The sequence below is a fragment of the Emydura macquarii genome, unplaced genomic scaffold, assembly GCF_026122565.2.
Source record: "Emydura macquarii macquarii isolate MOO-44397 ecotype Brisbane River unplaced genomic scaffold, CSIRO-AGI_Emac_v2 contig_1451, whole genome shotgun sequence".
NCBI classification, from domain to species: Eukaryota; Metazoa; Chordata; order Testudines; family Chelidae; genus Emydura; species Emydura macquarii.
Genome location: NW_027131588.1, coordinates 17,451,518 through 17,468,424, shown reverse-complemented (window position 1 = coordinate 17,468,424; position 16,907 = coordinate 17,451,518). Strand labels below are relative to the sequence as shown.

Here is a 16,907-nt window from a genome sequence, read left to right as displayed (position 1 = left end):
TTGGATCGGGGAGAGTGGAAATCTGAAGGAGAGCATTGGAAAAACATTGAAACATAACATACTCTCATAAGCACAGTCTACACTTACAAATTTAGATCAGCCTAGTGCTAGTTTAGGAGCATGAGAGATTCATGCCCCTGAATGCTGTCGTTAAGCTGGCCTGACCCCAAGTGTAGACGCAGCTAGGTCTGTATTCCCCCGTAGTCTTAGATGAGCAAATTTGTCAATGCAGAAATAGTGTTGTGTGAATAATGGTTTTTTCTTTGAAATCCATAAACATCAGACCCATGAGTTTCAGGTATTGTATTTGAGTTTGTAGATTATCCTATTAGAAACTCTGTTGCGTTAGGCCATGTCTACACAAAAAATTTATGTCAATTCAAGTTATATCAGCATACAGCCACCATAATTAGTACATCGCTTACGCATGTGCATATTGGCTCCTTGTGTTGGCGGTGTGTGTACTCACTAATTGTGCTTGTGTCAATGCACAGTGAGGTGCACCATGGGCAAGTGTGCTACTGTGCAACTTGCCACCACCCAGTGCACCGTCTTTCTGAAAGTTTTGACAATGCATGATGGGGCAAAAACGAGTTACACAAAGGTAATCAGGAGCGTGTAGTCAATTTCCCAGTTTGCAACTGTCTCCATCCCATAATGTTATCTGTATCCCCTAATTTTGACACCTTTTTTCAAAATCCCACAAACCCATGAGGCACTCCTTGTTGTCCACCATCTCTAACAGGAGCATGAAGCCTGCATAACTCTGCACTTTTGCCATGACCCTTGCAAGCACAGGGAACGTGATCCTGCAGTATTTGCAGAGCTTCAAGAAGAACTGAAGGAATGGAGGGGAGCATGACAATTTCTTGGAGGACAGATTGATGTGGGACATAACAAAAGGTTGGCGGTGGCATTCATGGAGCAGCTGCAGATGGTGGAGTGCTGCTTCTGGGCCTGAAAAACAGGAATTGCCTGGTGGGATTGCATCATGATGCTGGTTTGGGATGACTAGCAGTGACTGCAGACTGTTTGGCTGCACAAAGCCGCATTCCTGGATCTGCGCACTGAACTCGCTCCTGTGCAGGGACACCAAAATGAGAGCTGCACTGACAGTAGAAAAGCAAGTGATGATCACACTGAGGAAATTCCAGATTAATTCCTGACTGACTGGTAGCAGTTTGGAGCTGGGGAAATCCACCGCCAGAGGCCATTCTATTAATTAGAATGACTGTTAATTAGAAGGACTATTAGTGGCCTCCTGCTATGCAGAATTGTAACTCTCAGCAATGTGCAGATATAGTGGGTGGATTTGCAGCAATAGGACTCCTGAACTGCAGCGGGAGGGAGAAGAAATAGATGGCGCACACACCCCTATTTTGGCACCTGTCCACCTTTCCATAGAATACATCAACAGAAAGGGCTACTTTTCTCTGGTTATGCAAGTACTGGCGGATCACTGGGAATGCTTCACTGACATCAGTGTGGGCTGGTCAGGGCAGGTGCCCAATGTGTGCCTCTTTAAGAACACAGGACTTTTCAAAAAGCTCTAAGCAGGGACTTTTTTTCCTGACCAATGGCTTACCATTGCCAGTGTTGAAATGCCAATAGTGATCCTGGGGTCCCAGGGTATCCCTGGCTCAGAGGTGCAGGAACAATTTTTATACTGGGGGAGCTGAGAGCCATTGAACTAAACTGCAAATCATGTTTATAATGGAAACCACTTCTAGCCAGGGGGTGCAGTGGCACCTCCAGAAACCCTAGTTCCAGCACCTGTGTCCTGGCTTATGGAACTGTACACCAGCCAGCTCGATAGCATCAAAGAACAATTCAGCTATCAGCTCAGCAGGTGCAGAATGACAGTGAATGTGTTTGTGGTCATTTGAAGAGATGCTGGCATTGTTTACTCATAAGATTGGACCTCTGAGAAAAAATATCCCAATCGTTATAGTTGCCTGCTGTCTTGTATAATATCTGTGAAGCAAAGAGGGAAATGTTTCAACCAGGGTGGATGGCAGAGGTGGAGCAGCCGATAACAAGGGTTATTAGAAGAGCTCAAAGCAGAGGTGTATCGCTCAAGGAGGCTTTGAAAGACCATTTAACAGTGAACCAGAGAAACGTGTTGTAATGTGCTCTGTCTGGCTCTGATCTTTTGTGGCCTTGTAGGAACTGTGTGGTGGTTGCTGTACATGTAGGATTATAACCTTATCAATGCACCTATTAATTTTGTTTGTGAATTATCCTATGAGTTGTGTGACATTGTGCAGTAACAAATAATTGGTTGCTTTGAGAACTGCTGAGCACTCAGCGGTATATTTTATGAACTAATAAAAATGAATTATGTTCCAAATAATAAAATTTTATTGTGCAACAAAATCAGTGCAAAAAACCATGCAATTTTCAAACAAATACTTTAAAAAAAATAATAAACAGAACAGAATTTATGAAGGGGAAAGAACATTCACTTCCATTTCAGCTAAACGTACACAAACTGTGGCTTTGACAAGTCAGTGCATATGAAGCTGTGATTGTTTTTGATGTCCTCCAGGGTGGAGTGGTAGGGGTAGTGCAGTGCCCTGATGCCCCATGGAATGTGGAGGGGGATAGAGGGAGGTCTCTATATTGAGTTCTCAGTGGGCTCCAGCTGGAGGTGAGCCTGGGATTGTTGAACGTGAGTCTGAAGCATCTGTGTTTGTTGCCTGAGAAGCCCCACTAAGTTCAGGTGCATCTCGCTCTCCTTTTCCTGCTGGGATTCCTGGCCCTTTCTCTTCTCTCCTCCTTCTCCAGGCTGTCTGCAGTGTCCATTCTCCAGGCCCTGTGCTCATGGTCTGGAGCAGCACTGGCTTTCAGAATCTCATTAAGCAATTCATCCAGAGTTGTCTTCTCTCTCCTCATCTGGCTCAGATGTTCTGAAGGTGGGGAGGGAGAGACAGCTGCAGATAAAACACACAGAGGTGCTGTTTTCTGTAGTGACTAGATTGACAGCGAAATTGAAGATGCTGAACTCACTCCCCATGCTCCTCTAACATTTTAGACACCAGCTGTCCTAGGATAGCTTGTACATGGGGCTAATCACAGCGCCAGCAATGATGAGTACGGCCCATCAGGAGGTGGAGAAATGAGGAGAAGAATCCTTGGTTGCGTGAATCTAGTCGTCTAGGACAGTGACACTGAGTGCTGGCAGCGTTTTCCACAGGCGGAGGTGATTTTAGCTGGTATCTCATTTCTGAGGGTAGCAAAGGCCCTGAGAGCACAGTTGCTGCTGGCATTCAGAAATTGCATATCCTGGTGCCGCTAGCCTGTGTATTGCAGTGGTGCCTGCTGAAGCTATCACTGAGGGGTGTGGGAAAGCCTTTTACAGCAGAGGAAGAAATAAAGCAGCCATCCTGAGAAACCTTCAGAAGAGGATTGCTGTGGATCTCCATGAAAGTTTCATCGAGATTTCTCAGGAGGATTCCAGGGACATCCCTGTGTACATAACAAACTGCTCTGCATGATCCTGGGCCTATCTCTGGAGGGGAATGAAAAGCAGATAGCAACTCTACTTCTCTTTGTTGTGCTACTACCTCTTCTAGGGTGAGTACATTGCTGATAAGTCAGAAGATGTGTCCTGCTACTTTGGGAATACCAACCCTGTAACTGAAAATTTATCTATCCACTTACCTGAGGTTCCTTACCCTGCACCAGGCTGGCCCTGGCTGAATTGTGGTGGCATCAGAAACATGTCCTGGCTCGCTGTGCAGCTGGATCCCCTGGTCAACTGTCCTCTTCCTCATCCACCACCTGCTCCTCCTCATGGTTCATGTCAGGAGTCTGTGACTCAGGTGGGGGTGGAGGGGTGTGTCTCCACTGAGTATGGCAAGCAGCTCTTGTAAAAGCAGGAGGTCTGCAGTTCATCATCTGATTGTTGGCCTCCCTGGCCTTCTGGTACGCTGGCCCCAGCTCCTTCACTTTCATGCTGTTGGTACCTGTCATAGCCTTCTCCTGCATCCCCTGAGCAATCTACTTGTAGATGTTGCCATTTTTCAGCTGGTTCAGACCTGTTCCTGCACAGCCTCTTCTCCCCACAGGCCTAGGAGATCCAAAATCTCTTGTCTACTTCAGGCAGAAGCATGCCTGTAGCATGTAGCTGACATGGTCAACTGGGCAGTTGCACTCAACAATGTAGAGCTATTAGGTGTGCTCGCAAGCCAGGCAATCAGGAAAAGGAATTTCAAAAATTGGCAGGGCTTTAAAGAAATGGGGGATGGGGGGGTTTCCGGGATCTGTGGTGCCTGTGTAGTGAAGTTTACAATGGTGACCAAAGTGGTCAATGTAGGACATTGTGGAACAGCTGCTGGAGGACAATTAGGGTAGACATAAGTAGCACAGTGTCTACATTCACACTGCATCAACCTATGTACATTAGCAGTGGGCACTTGGGGAGGTGAAGTCACCCAATATCATAACAGGATACTTACATCAGTAAGAGATGAAAGTGTAGATATATGCACAACTAGATTGACGTAAACTGCCTTGCATTGAGAACTTTATAGCGTAGACCAGGCCTTAGTCACTTGCTGGAGATTTAATAGAAAATGAAATCTTACAAACAAGTCTCTCTTTTCTAGTGTGCTTTACTGTTGAAAAACAAAAGCTTCATTTTTTTTTTGATATCCTGTAATTAACAATTATATGGTGTGAAGGAGGGGAAAAGGTGGGTCTGTTGATATATTTTAAACCATATTTTTCTGTATTTACTGTCATCTTGCTTTTATAAAACATCTCTTCAGAAATGTCAGGCATATCAAATGACCTAGAATAGCAGCAACTGTACATGTTAAAACTGTTTCATTTTCTTTGAAACACTGAATGCTTGAAATAAATGTATTCTGAGCAGTGTCTTCCTGTGCCATATTTCAGAGATGTCTACAAAATAACAGATTAGCCAGCATAAAATAGGACTCTGTAATTATGCAGCATTAAGCCACAATAGGATGTGCATTGGTAGGTTATTGGTGCATTGTGAGGAACAAAGCCAAATGCTTTCATTGTCTGAGAAATGAACCTGTAAGCTACTAAAATAAATCATGACATGGTTGAGTGCTATTAGAATACAGCTGTTTTATTTAATTTTTTTTTTTTTTAAGCAGACCTTTCCATACTCCAGAAATGGCTGCTATGCAGCATGGGCAGGGGGGCAAATAAAAGAATTAAAAACCGGAACTGGGAGAAGTTCATGTTTCCAGTTAGTCTTAGTAATTAAGACTAATAATGGACCTATATAGGCCCTTGTATATTCTATGACTTTAAAGCTTGGAAAATTGTCATCTGGATCTGAACTTTGCTGCTTGACCTGTTCTCTAACCAAGATGGAAGAGGTTTAAGGGTCTGAGGCCATGTTTATGCTACAAAATTATGTCAACCTAAGTACGTTGGCATACAGCCACTGCAGTTATTACAGCATTTGTGCATGTGCACACTGGGCTTCTTGAGTCAGTGGTGTGCATACTTACTAAAAGCACTTGTATTGATGCAGAGTGCATTTCACTGTGGGTCAATATCCCACTGTGCAACTCCCCACCATGCAGTGCATGGTGTTTTGGGAAGCTTTTGCAATACCTGCTGGGGCCAAAACGAGTTGTGCAGAAGCTGTTCCAAGTCTGTGGGGATCAGTTCTCCAGAGACAAAAAGTTAGCCAATGCCTCAGCCAGGTGTCAACAAAATCAAATGGACCATCATCTAGTTAAGTAGCATTTCTTGGCAGGAAAGAGGATGTGGATGAAAAAATGTAACTGCTACATTCTCACTTCTTCTTGGGCTTGATACAGCACGGCACCATCAGAGCGCTGCCATGGTGAGTATAATCCTCTGGGTGGAGGTTGGGAAAATGAAGGGGGAATAGCTCACAGGTATGAGGATATTTATATAGAGCAATGGAACTGAATACTGGTAGTGTTTTCCACAGGCGGTGGTGATTTTAGCTGATATCTCATTCCTGGGGGTAACAATGGCAGAGAACACAGCTGCTGCTGGTATCCTGATGCCAACCGGGGCTGTATGCTGCTAGCCTGTGTACTGCAATGGTAACTGCTGAAGTATTCGCTGAGTGGCATGGGAAAGTGTGCTATAGGGGCAGAAGAAATAAGACAGCTCTCTCCAGAAACCATCGGCAGAGGATTGCAATGTACGTCCTTGAAAGTTTCATTGAGATCTCTACTGAGGATTCACGAGACATCCTGGAGCACATAAACAAACTGCTCTGCATGGCCCCCTCTGCCTAACTTTAGGGGGGGTTGAAAAACCATAGCAACTCAACCTCTTTTGGTGTCTCTACCACAAGTAGAAAATCAACAGATGTCCTGCAACTGTGAGGGTTCCATCCTTGTTATTTCAAAGCAAACTGCAGACTTACCAGAGGTTCTTTTCCCTGCATCAGGTTTACCTGTGCTTGACTGATTGGACTTCAGTGGAGTCAAAAGCATGTTCTCACTCGCAGCACAGCAGGATCCTCCGGTTGCCTGTTCCCCATACTTCTCCTCCTCCTTCATGACACAGGTCTGTGACTTGGGCTTCTCCGAAGTATCCACAATGCTCTTTGGGGAGAGGGTGGGTCTGCACAGAGGACGGCATGCAGCTCTTTGGAAAAGCGGCAGTTCTGCGGCTCAGCACCAGAGTAATTGTTGGCTTCACTGGCCTTCTGGTATGCCTGCCATAGCTCTTTGGCTTTCATGTGGCACTACTGCGGGTGCCTCTTGCAGCCCTTCTCCCCCATACCCTGAGTAATCTGCTCATAAATGTCCACGTTTCTACATCTGGTGCCTTTTCTCTTCTCCCTATGCCCAGGAGATCCAACACCTTCTGTGTACTTCAGACAGAAGTGGGTCTGCAGCGTGTAGCCAGTGTGATCAGCTGGGAAGAAACAGTTAATAATGGAGAGTTGCTAGGTGTGCTTGCCAACCTAGGTAACCAGAAAAAGGAATTGTAAAAATTTGCAATTTCAAAGGGGAGGGGTGGCTTTCTGTCTACCTGACCCCTGGGCAGTGGAGTTTACAACGGTGACCAGAATGGTCAGCATGGGGCATTGTGGGATAGCTGCTGGGGGCTAGTAACAGTTGACGTATGTAACACAGGATCTACACTATCACCGTGTTGACCTAACTACACCACTTGGTGAGGTGGTGTTGTGTAAATGCCCCATTATGCTGACTTCAGCAAGAGCCAAGTTTAAGTGAAGACAGATCCACAGCTAAGTCAACATAAGCTGCAGTGTGTCGACCTAACCATGTAGTATAGACCAGGCTTGATTCTCCAAGACTTTGCTCCTTTCATACCCATTTACACATTATTTACATACAGATTTGGTAGCATGTTACAGGGATTTTGCACTCAATTTTCACAGCTATAAATTACTAGAGAATCAGGCTCTAAGGGTACATCTGTGCTACAGTAAAAAACCTGCAGCATGGCTGCAGCTGGCCTAGGTGAGCAGGCTCAGGCTACGGGGTTAAAAATTTCAGTGTAGACGTCCAAGTTTGGGTGAGAGCCTGGGCTCTGTGACCCACCCCCAGACGTCTGCACAAGCCCGAACAGCTACACTGCAAGTTTTAGCCATACAGTTTGAGCTCTGTGAGCCCAGGTTAGTTGACTTGGGCTCTGAGACTTGTTGCCATGGGTTTTTTATTACTGTGTAGATGTTGTGACACATTGTACCCTAGGTAACATCCCGTATCCCATATTCAGCACTTTTATATGGTTATGATATATTTTGTACAAAGTAGTATGCCTTGAGCGGTATCATCTGAAAATTCATAATCTACTGAACATCATTGTCCTCTCAAAATGTGTGTATCAACATTGTATATGGATCTATGAGATCTTGCTATATGATTGTTACTGAACTATGCTGTCATTGTTCTTTGAGTGCTTGCTCATGTTGATTCCAAGTAGGTGTGTTTGTGCCGCGTGAACGGTTATTGGAAGATTTTTCCTCTAGTGGTACCCATTGGGTCAGTGCAGGCACCTCCTGAAGTCCCACCTTTATGGCACTGTATATAGGGCTCTGGTGACCTGCTGCTTCTTCAGTTCCTTCTTACTGCCTGTGATGGTCGTTGGAGCTACGTGTCATGTCTCTTTTGCTTTGGCAAGCAATTTCCCAGTGGTCTCAATTGTTGAACCTGTAAATAGTCTAATTAAGTCTAACTGCTCCAATTGCCCTATCACTGGTGCCAAACTTAATCACTCAGGACTATGGCCACCTCCAGCATCCCAACCTAGAGTCCTTCCATTGCACAGCATGGAAGCTTCATGGCTAAACTCCATAGAGACGACATGCTTGGAGCCTGTTAGAGAGGTCCTCTCCGGCATCAGGGAACCATCCTTCAGAGCTATGTACTTGGCCAAGTGGAAGAGATTTTTGATTTGGGCAATGAAGATGGATAAGGAAGGTTATGGATCTCACGGAAGGTTGCATAACCTCAGCTAGGAGGGTGTCTCAGCTCAAGGCTTTGACATCCGAAATTCCATACACGGTGTTCCATAAAGACAAGTTCCAATTGCGACCTCACCTGGCCTTCCTCCCTATGGTGGTGTACCAGTTTCATATGAGCCAGGACATCTTCCTCCCAGTATTCTTCCCTAAGCCACATGTCAAAGTAGGGAATGAAGTCTGCATTCCCTAGATGTCACGTGAGCGCTGGCTTTCTACATCGAAAGGAGAAGACCATTTTGTAAATAAAACCATCTGTTTGTCATAGTACTGGACAGGATGAAGGGTGGTCATCCCAGAGGATTTTGTCATGGATCATGTCCTGCATTAAGACTTGCTATGACCTGGATAACTTGTTGACAATATGCTTAGCTCAAAAAAATTTCACCTTCGGATGTATATTTAGTTTTTCTTAAAAGTATATAAAAGAAAATAAAAACAGAAGAGCTTCACTTGATGAATTTCCACTTTTCATTAAATATTTTTCTGTTGGTGGATCATATAAATGATCAGTTATGCAGATTCTAAAACTAAAGTGAACTTGGAAATTGAATTTGTTTTCCATTTTCCTGGTATCAGCTACCACCTGTATGACTTTTTTTCTTGCTTTGATTTCATACCTTTTTCTCTGAAAACTCCATTTTGTGTCCTCTGATCAGATGACAATGCCCCTAGACACAAAGATGACATGTCATTGTGTCCAAGGCTAGAAGGGGACAACGAGATATCCAGTCATCTCCTGTATATCACAGGCCACCACAATCACCCAGCGCCCATGCACTAAACCCAACAACTGAAATTAGACCAAAGTATTAGAGCACACAGAGACCAGACCATTATGTGCCACAGGCAGAGAATAGGATGGTCCAAAGTGTTCTAGTGCCCGAGGCCCCCGCAATAGCAGAGACATGATTAAGTGAGATATATCCAGATAATCCTGGCAAATCATTTGCATCCCCACACTGGAGGCAAAAAAAACACTAAAAATCACTGCTAATCTGACCTGGGGGCAAATTCCTTCCTGACCTCACATAAGGTGATCTGTTAGACCCTGAATATGTGAGTAAGAACTAGCCAGCCAAGCACCTGAGGGGGAGCGAGAATGCTTGGTGTCAGCTCAGAGTTTTGACACACCCTGACCAATGTCCCAGCTCTGCAGTGGCCATCCCTGAAGGTTCAGAGAAAGGAGATTTAAAAAAAAACAAAACAATAATACAGTGGGGGATCCCTGCAGGTGTCTGGATGAAACCCTGAAACATGAGCATTTAGAAACATGACCTGGAAGTGAGCCTCAGCAGTGCTGAGCCCTGATCCAAGCCATCAAAAGCAACCCCATCATACAATCCCACTCATAAACTTTGTCTGGCTTTCTTAAAACTGTCTACCCCCACAACTCCTGTCGGAAGGCTGCTGCAGAACCTCACCTCTCTGATCGTTCGAAATCTTCTGATTTCCAGCCTGAATTCGTTCCTAGCCAGTTTATATCCATTTGTTCTTGTAGCCAGCGTTTTTATCTTAAATAGCTCTTCTCCCTTCCTGGTATTTACCCCCCTAAAGTATTTAAAGAGCAATCATATCCTCTCTCAGCCTTCTTTTTGTTAGGCTAAACAAGCATGACATGCTGTTCAGGACACCAAGAATTGTGAGCCTCCGTTACCTCTCTGACTCAGCAAAAGTGAGCTTTCTGGAGATTAGACGGTGCTGCAGAAACCTGCCACACCAATCTTTCTTCCTTACCAGCACCCTCCTTGAGGCTCTGCTAGTCTTGATTACCTTCAAGGCAAGGTTATTTACAGGGCATTCTGGTTTCTGAGTTCCCCAGAGACATCTTCCTGAAGCATCCAGTCCTTCTGACTGTAGCACTTTCTGATCCTTATTAAGTTTGTCGCTCCTTTAAAGAGACGGTACACTGCAGCTCATTAATTTAACTGGGGTTTGACAAACACTAATTTCAATCAGAGCACTGAAGTGATTTATAATAAAACAAGTTCTTTTAATAAAGGACATAGGATGAAGTGACTCCAGGTATAAGGAGTAAAGATAGAAATGGTTACAAACAAACAAAAGTAAAAATAGGCTTCTAGGACTAAACCTTAAGTTCAGCAATGTACAGGCTTTGCCTCAGTTCAGTTTCCAGGGGCTTCAACCCTCTTGGTTGAAGGATCCAACATTCTGTGATTTTAAAAGCTTGGGCCCCTTAAATCCCTCAAGTGATGGATAGCTCCCCCTCTTTTTATAGTCCAATAAGACCTTGAAATCTATTTTTCGGATATGCAACTCCAGATAAAGATCCTTTTCCCTGCCTCATGTAGACACCGTGCTGTCTGGTATAGGCTATAGGATGTCTTCTCCCCTGCATTTTTACAATGCAATGTTCTTCCTTCAACCTCCAATCCAAATGAATTGCCCATAGAATTTGGCCACACCTGGTCTGAGGTGTTGGCCTCCTTCATCTGGAGAAAATTTGTTTATCAATTCCCCCCGACGTGCCTGTTTTAAACATATTTTAGTTGTATATTTCCAGCCCACATGTAAAGTTCTTTTGTGGTTTCACCCTACATCCATCTTGCATGAAAGCTAATGCTCAGTGAGTTATTAGTTTTCTAGTTATATATTACATGCCACCTTTTGGGTAAATATCACAACAGTCTGCCATCTGGCCTTGGGGTTCTTGTAGGGTCATAAGAAGTCATGCTCTCCCACTTTCCTCTTGTGAGATAAGATCATCCTAGTAGCTTTTCTTTGTTCCTGTTCCAGTTTAAATTAATCTTTCTTGACCATGGGTGACCAGAACTGTACACTGTATTCACTGTACACATGAAATCTTACCAGTGCAAATAATGGTTTTAATACTTCTCTATCTCTACTGGAAATGCCTTGTCTTATATATCCTGTGATCACATTTGCCTTTTTCAGAGCTATATCACATTGGTGGCTCATAGTCAAACTTTGATTAACCCACACATCCAGGTCTGTCTCCTCCTCTGTTGCTTCCACCTGATAAACCCACAGCTTGTAGCAGAAATTCTTATTATCAGACCTTAAGTGCAGGACTTTGCACTTTGTATTATTGAATTTCATCCCATTTCATTGCGTATAATAATCCAATCCTCTGCGTATTGACAATGTCTCCCAACATTGTTTCATCAGCAAATTTCATTGGCACAATCCTGCTTTTTGTGCTATGCTCAATAATAATAATATTGGTTCCAAGACATCCTTCAGAGACTATGCTAGTAACTTCCCCCCAGTCTAATAACTCACCTTTCAGCATAACCCAATGCCTTCTTCCCTTTAGCCAGTTATTTATCTACTTTACAATTCTTTCACTGATCCCCACTTTCCTGAATTTAATTAATTTCTCGTATGGTACCATGTCAAATGCTTTACTGAAGTCCAAATATAACAGATCTACAGTACTTCCCTTATCTAAAAAATCAGTTCTTTTCTCAAAGATGGAAATCAGGTTAGTCTGGCATGATCTACTTTACCATATTTCTCCATGACTGTAATTATTCTTTCCTTCACAATTTGTTCTAAAGTCTTGCATACTACTGAGATCAGATTAATAGGTCTTTAATTGCCCAGATCACTTTATTTTTTTTTGTCTGCAAAATAGATATAGCATTAGCTATTCTCTAGTTACATTGTACTACCACAGAATAGATAGATTTATGAAAATCTTTGCTACCGAACAAGCAATCTCATATGCCAGTTCTTTCAGTATTCTGGGATGGAAATTATCCGGTCTCCTTGATTTGAGCACATTAAGCTCTTTAAGTTTTTCTTCCACATCAGATGTAGTAATTTCCAATTCTAGACACTCAATTCCATCAGCCATACTGCATTCATGTACATGATCTATATTATCATCCTTACTGAAAGCTGAGGCAAAGTATTCATTTGGTTTTGATGCCATATCTAAATTAACTTCTATCACCTCCCCATCCACAGTGCACAGCGGCTCAACCTTATCCTTCCTTATTTTCATTTTATTTATATAACTATTTTAATTTCCTTGGCAAGGGGTAATTCGGCTTGACTTTTAGCAATTCTCACTTTATCCCTACGTCCTCTAGCCTCTATGATATAGCTTTCTTTGCTTTCAACCCCTTTTTTCCATTCTCTATAGGCTCTCTGCTTACTCCTAATAATATTTTTGAGATGGTTATTCATACAGTTGGGTCTGGAGTGTTTCCTTACAAAAATTCTTCCCTTGCTTGAGTTGCAAATTGCAGGTAGTTTTTGCATTGTTGATTTTGAAGAAATTGCACGTATCATCCACTCTTAAGTGTTTGAGCTTGTCAGTCCACTTGACTTATTTAACTTTTCCCTTAATTTTGCAAAGTCTAGCCTTTTGAAATAAAAAATCATAGTTGACAAGCTAATTTTTATATTATCCTTCCATTTAATTTAAACTGAATCAACTTGTGATCGCTTGATCCAAGGTTAATTTCGATGGCCAACTCTTCTATGATGTCCTCACTACTTACCAAAACCAAGTATAAAATTCCATCAGCTCTTGTTAGTACAGTGACAGTTTGGAGAAAAGACTGTTGTCTATCACACCCATGAATACCTAGGCCCTACCAAAATTGGTAGCATTTATTCTCCAATCTATATCAGGGAAGTTAATCTCCCATTATGACAAAATTCCCAGAAGAATTTATCTTTATAATAATGTTAGAGATCTCTGTACATATCAGAATCTGAACCTGAGTCTCCATAGCAGACTTTTAACACTATCCTAATGGAGCCTCTTTTACAATTCTTCCCCAAAGTGATTTTGACACAAACAGATACTGTAGTGTGTAAACTGTTTGATTAGGGGATAAAAAGAAAACCAGAGGGAGAATATGGGCAGAGTGAAATAAAATGATTGTTCCATTTCTGCTTTTCTCATTTATTATAGAAATAGTGTCCCCAGTTATGATAGCTAGCAAAAATGTGTGTGAGTGATAGCTGAAAAAATGTCCACTGAAACTTTTTTGACATAAAATCATGTTTTTTACTTTAAAAAAAAAAAAAAAAAAAAAAAAAAAAAATCACGAAAGGTATCTGCATTCCATGGAATATTTCAATTTTTAATTAATTCCCCCTCCCCCTCTGAAATCCATAATATTTACATTTGGAAATTCTTCCATGGTGCCTCATGGGACTGCTTTTTTGATTGCTTCATGTCCTCATTAATTTGTATCAACTGGAATCCTTGACTGAAATTCATCTTCCATGGGACTTGCATGATGCACCATTGCCCCTTTCCAATTGGCAGAACTGTTGCATCAAGGGAAATGTAATGGGATTATGGGTTCTGGTCTACGGAGGAAAATAAGAGCTTGAGGCACCCAAACTACAATTCCCATGACGCACCCTAGCATCATTTCCATATAAAAATATTTAACTTGTCAGCCAAAATATTTCAGTATTTACATTTCTGCCAATAACGGAAAATTTCCATGGAAATTTTAGATGTAAATATTTTTCCCATATTCATCAAAACTTTCTGTGTGAGAAAACACTGTTGTCACTTATACAGCTAGTTGAAAAATAATCTTCATGCTTTTGGAAATTGGCCAACTACTGTTTTTAGGCAGAAATTGCCTCCATAGTCATATTGGTGCATATTTGTCCTTTTTGAAGATTTTATGCTTCCACTGATAGCACCTGAAACTGGCCACTTCTGGAGATAGGGTACTGGACCAAATAATTCATTGATTTGATTCTGTATGGCAATTCTTTTGTCCAGCAATCATTTTTGCATTTCTCACTTTTCTGTTTTTTGTGGTCTAAGAGATTAGAGTTTAAAATTGTTAAATTTACAAATCCCCCATGCTGATACATCCTGGAAATGAAGTGAAAGATTTGGAAGGCAGGCTTTCTTTGAATCTATTTTATCTCATCAGCTATTAGCAGATGTGAGAGAAAAACAGTACAAGTTGATAGATTAAACATAGTCACACACTTACTAACAAGGTGATGCGGTGGAGAAAAAAAAAAGCACAAAGAAGAACAGCATGCCAGACATAAGAGTAAACACAGAGGGGCCAATTAGCACCTTAAAATTAAACAATACAGGCTGATTTCTCTGCAACATGTCTTCAATGATTAAAAACACGATGCCAATAAAATAGTTTTAATGAAGTCCAACTATTAAGTTCAGGCTGATCTTTTCAAGCAGTAGTGGTACTCAGTAGGAGGCAATGGTTACACTCATCACTTTGCATCTTCCTAGCTAAAAGAAACCATTTTTAGGCTTAGAAAGGACTGAGGAACATATGATTGTAGTAGATGACAGACTGCTAGAAAACAACAGATAAAAACAAAGCACTCAGTGATTCTGAAATTATTCTCTTTGTCATCTGTTTCAAGGAGCTGAGTTCTTCAAATCAAACGTGTTGTACAGGGTCGTCAGTGAGGTGAAACACACTGACTCTTACGCATTGGCTGTTCTGAAATTGACTGATGGCACTGAATTACTACCAAATGTGAACTCATCTGATGCTCCACAAATTCCTCATCTATGTACATTTTTTCCTGCAAGCCAGATCAGAGGTGAGGCTTGCACTGCTTTTAATTAAGCCAGATAGAAAGTGAGCCATGGGAGCTAAAGCATAGTTTAAAACAGTGGTGTTAAACTATGGAGGAAAGGGCTGTCTCTTCATTCCAGAGCACAGTTTAAGTAAATAGACACTGATATGTGACCCAGGGATGCTCTCCAACCCCAGCTATGTGGAGCTGCTGTGCAGTCTCAAGACTTCGCTAGCCACTGTCCCTGCTTATCCATTCTCTTGGTCCAGTGAGGATTGAGAATGATTCTAGAGTAATATTCAACTAGCAACAAGAAGAAATAAATAACACATCATTTCTTTTACTCTAAGTCGCAGCCTGGCTGTGGGAATATGACAGTTCCAGGAACCTATTTGTCTTCATGCATGAGAGAGAAGCCATGTGAGATATCAGGAAGCACTGCACTGCATAGTGTTGTGCTAGATGTGTTAACAACTTTGCATTTCTGGCTGCATTTAACTACTTCCAGCACATGCCTCTCCACTGTGGGGAGTATAGCAACCCCCAGGGAACTTGGAGAGAGGAGCACAAATTGCAGTAGAAAAGTATTTGGAGGCGGCACCAGGAAGTAAGTCTGCGTGCATGTGGCTGGAATGTTAGCTGCAGCTTTTCTGTAGAGAGTTCTCTTGATAAGGAGTCAGTTTAGTTTTAGGAACATGGAGTTCTCTCATGACTGACATGCGATACCTGAAATAGGGAGTGTTTAACGGGTGGAACTTCATAGCTGTGGCTCCACTGGCCCTGCCCCCACTCTTCCATAGTGTACACTGCTCCACAGATCCTCTTCTGGGGAGTTATTCTTAATGGCTTGTGGGGTAAGAATCCATGTGATCCAACGTATCCTGTCTCTTCCTGTAGACAATAGAACTGCATTGGTTATGCTGCAGCCAGGGCCTCTCTGCCCAGGGAATAGGATTACGGAACGCAATAGGATTTGCCCCAGTGGGAACAAACCTAATAGAAATGGCAAAGATAATGCAACGCAAAATTGTTTTTTGTTTTTATACGATCAGATTCAAATCCTCTCCATCTGAGAAGTGCCTTACTTTAATGCAAAGTCTCACGGAAGTAAAAGGGATTATTTCTGGGGTTAAGGTATACTCAACATAAGTAAGGGTATCCTTATTTGCAAAGTGTCGTTACATTTTAATTGATTACAATAATACTTCATAGTGAAAGTGGCCATTTGTCTTACTGGAACAGTCCTGTTTTTTCACAGGATGTCCCCGGATCTTCTTTCAAAACACCCAAAAATGTCATGTGTGTAAGTACTTTCCAAATGTTTATGCAGAGTGTAGGCTTACACCCAATAGAATTTGCTCTGCGTTTTCCAGGGACAACCGAGTGGAATGAAAATTCACCTTGACGAACTGTGAAAGCAGTAAAGAGAAAAGTTACATGAACGTAGAAACGATCAAAGTTGTGGATTTGCTCAAAGTGAATGTTAACACTTGCTCAGTGTTTGATATCATTCAATAAAGTAAATACTGGAAAAATCCTCCCCTTCAAGAAATATGTTGCTTTTGGGTCTGTAGTGACACTGGTGTTCTTGTTGGCCTTTTTGGGTGGGGGAGGGCGATTGGATCAGTATTCAAAAGTTGTGGTTTGGGCTGAATTCTGTTGAAAGAGTTTGATCAGTGTAACTTGGGGCAGGACTTGTCTACAGAAGTCTTACCACTCCTGGTGATGTGCAAGGGGGTAAGAACCAGTTTGACTTTCAAAACCAATGGTTTACTGAATCCTGACAGAAGAAAGATTTGTCATCTGAGATGAGGAAATAATTGAAATGCAATGCTATTTTTAGAGTCATGATTTGGAGCAGAGCAGCACTTTGAGCCTGATTCTTTGCTACCTTTCACTCCATGTAGTCAAT

The 16,907-nt window shown here is 42.2% G+C and overlaps 1 long non-coding RNA gene across 1 annotated transcript in view; it reads left to right on the top strand.

The window, feature by feature from the left end:
• The window catches only part of LOC137156561 (uncharacterized), a 114,967-nt gene extending 98,443 nt beyond the window's left edge, over positions 1 to 16,524 (top strand). The window contains exons 4-5 of the long non-coding RNA XR_010920817.1: positions 14,837 to 15,019; positions 16,369 to 16,524. This is a non-coding gene — a long non-coding RNA (uncharacterized lncRNA). The remainder of the gene's footprint in view (positions 1 to 14,836; positions 15,020 to 16,368) is intronic.
• Positions 16,525 to 16,907: the final 383 nt, after the last annotated feature.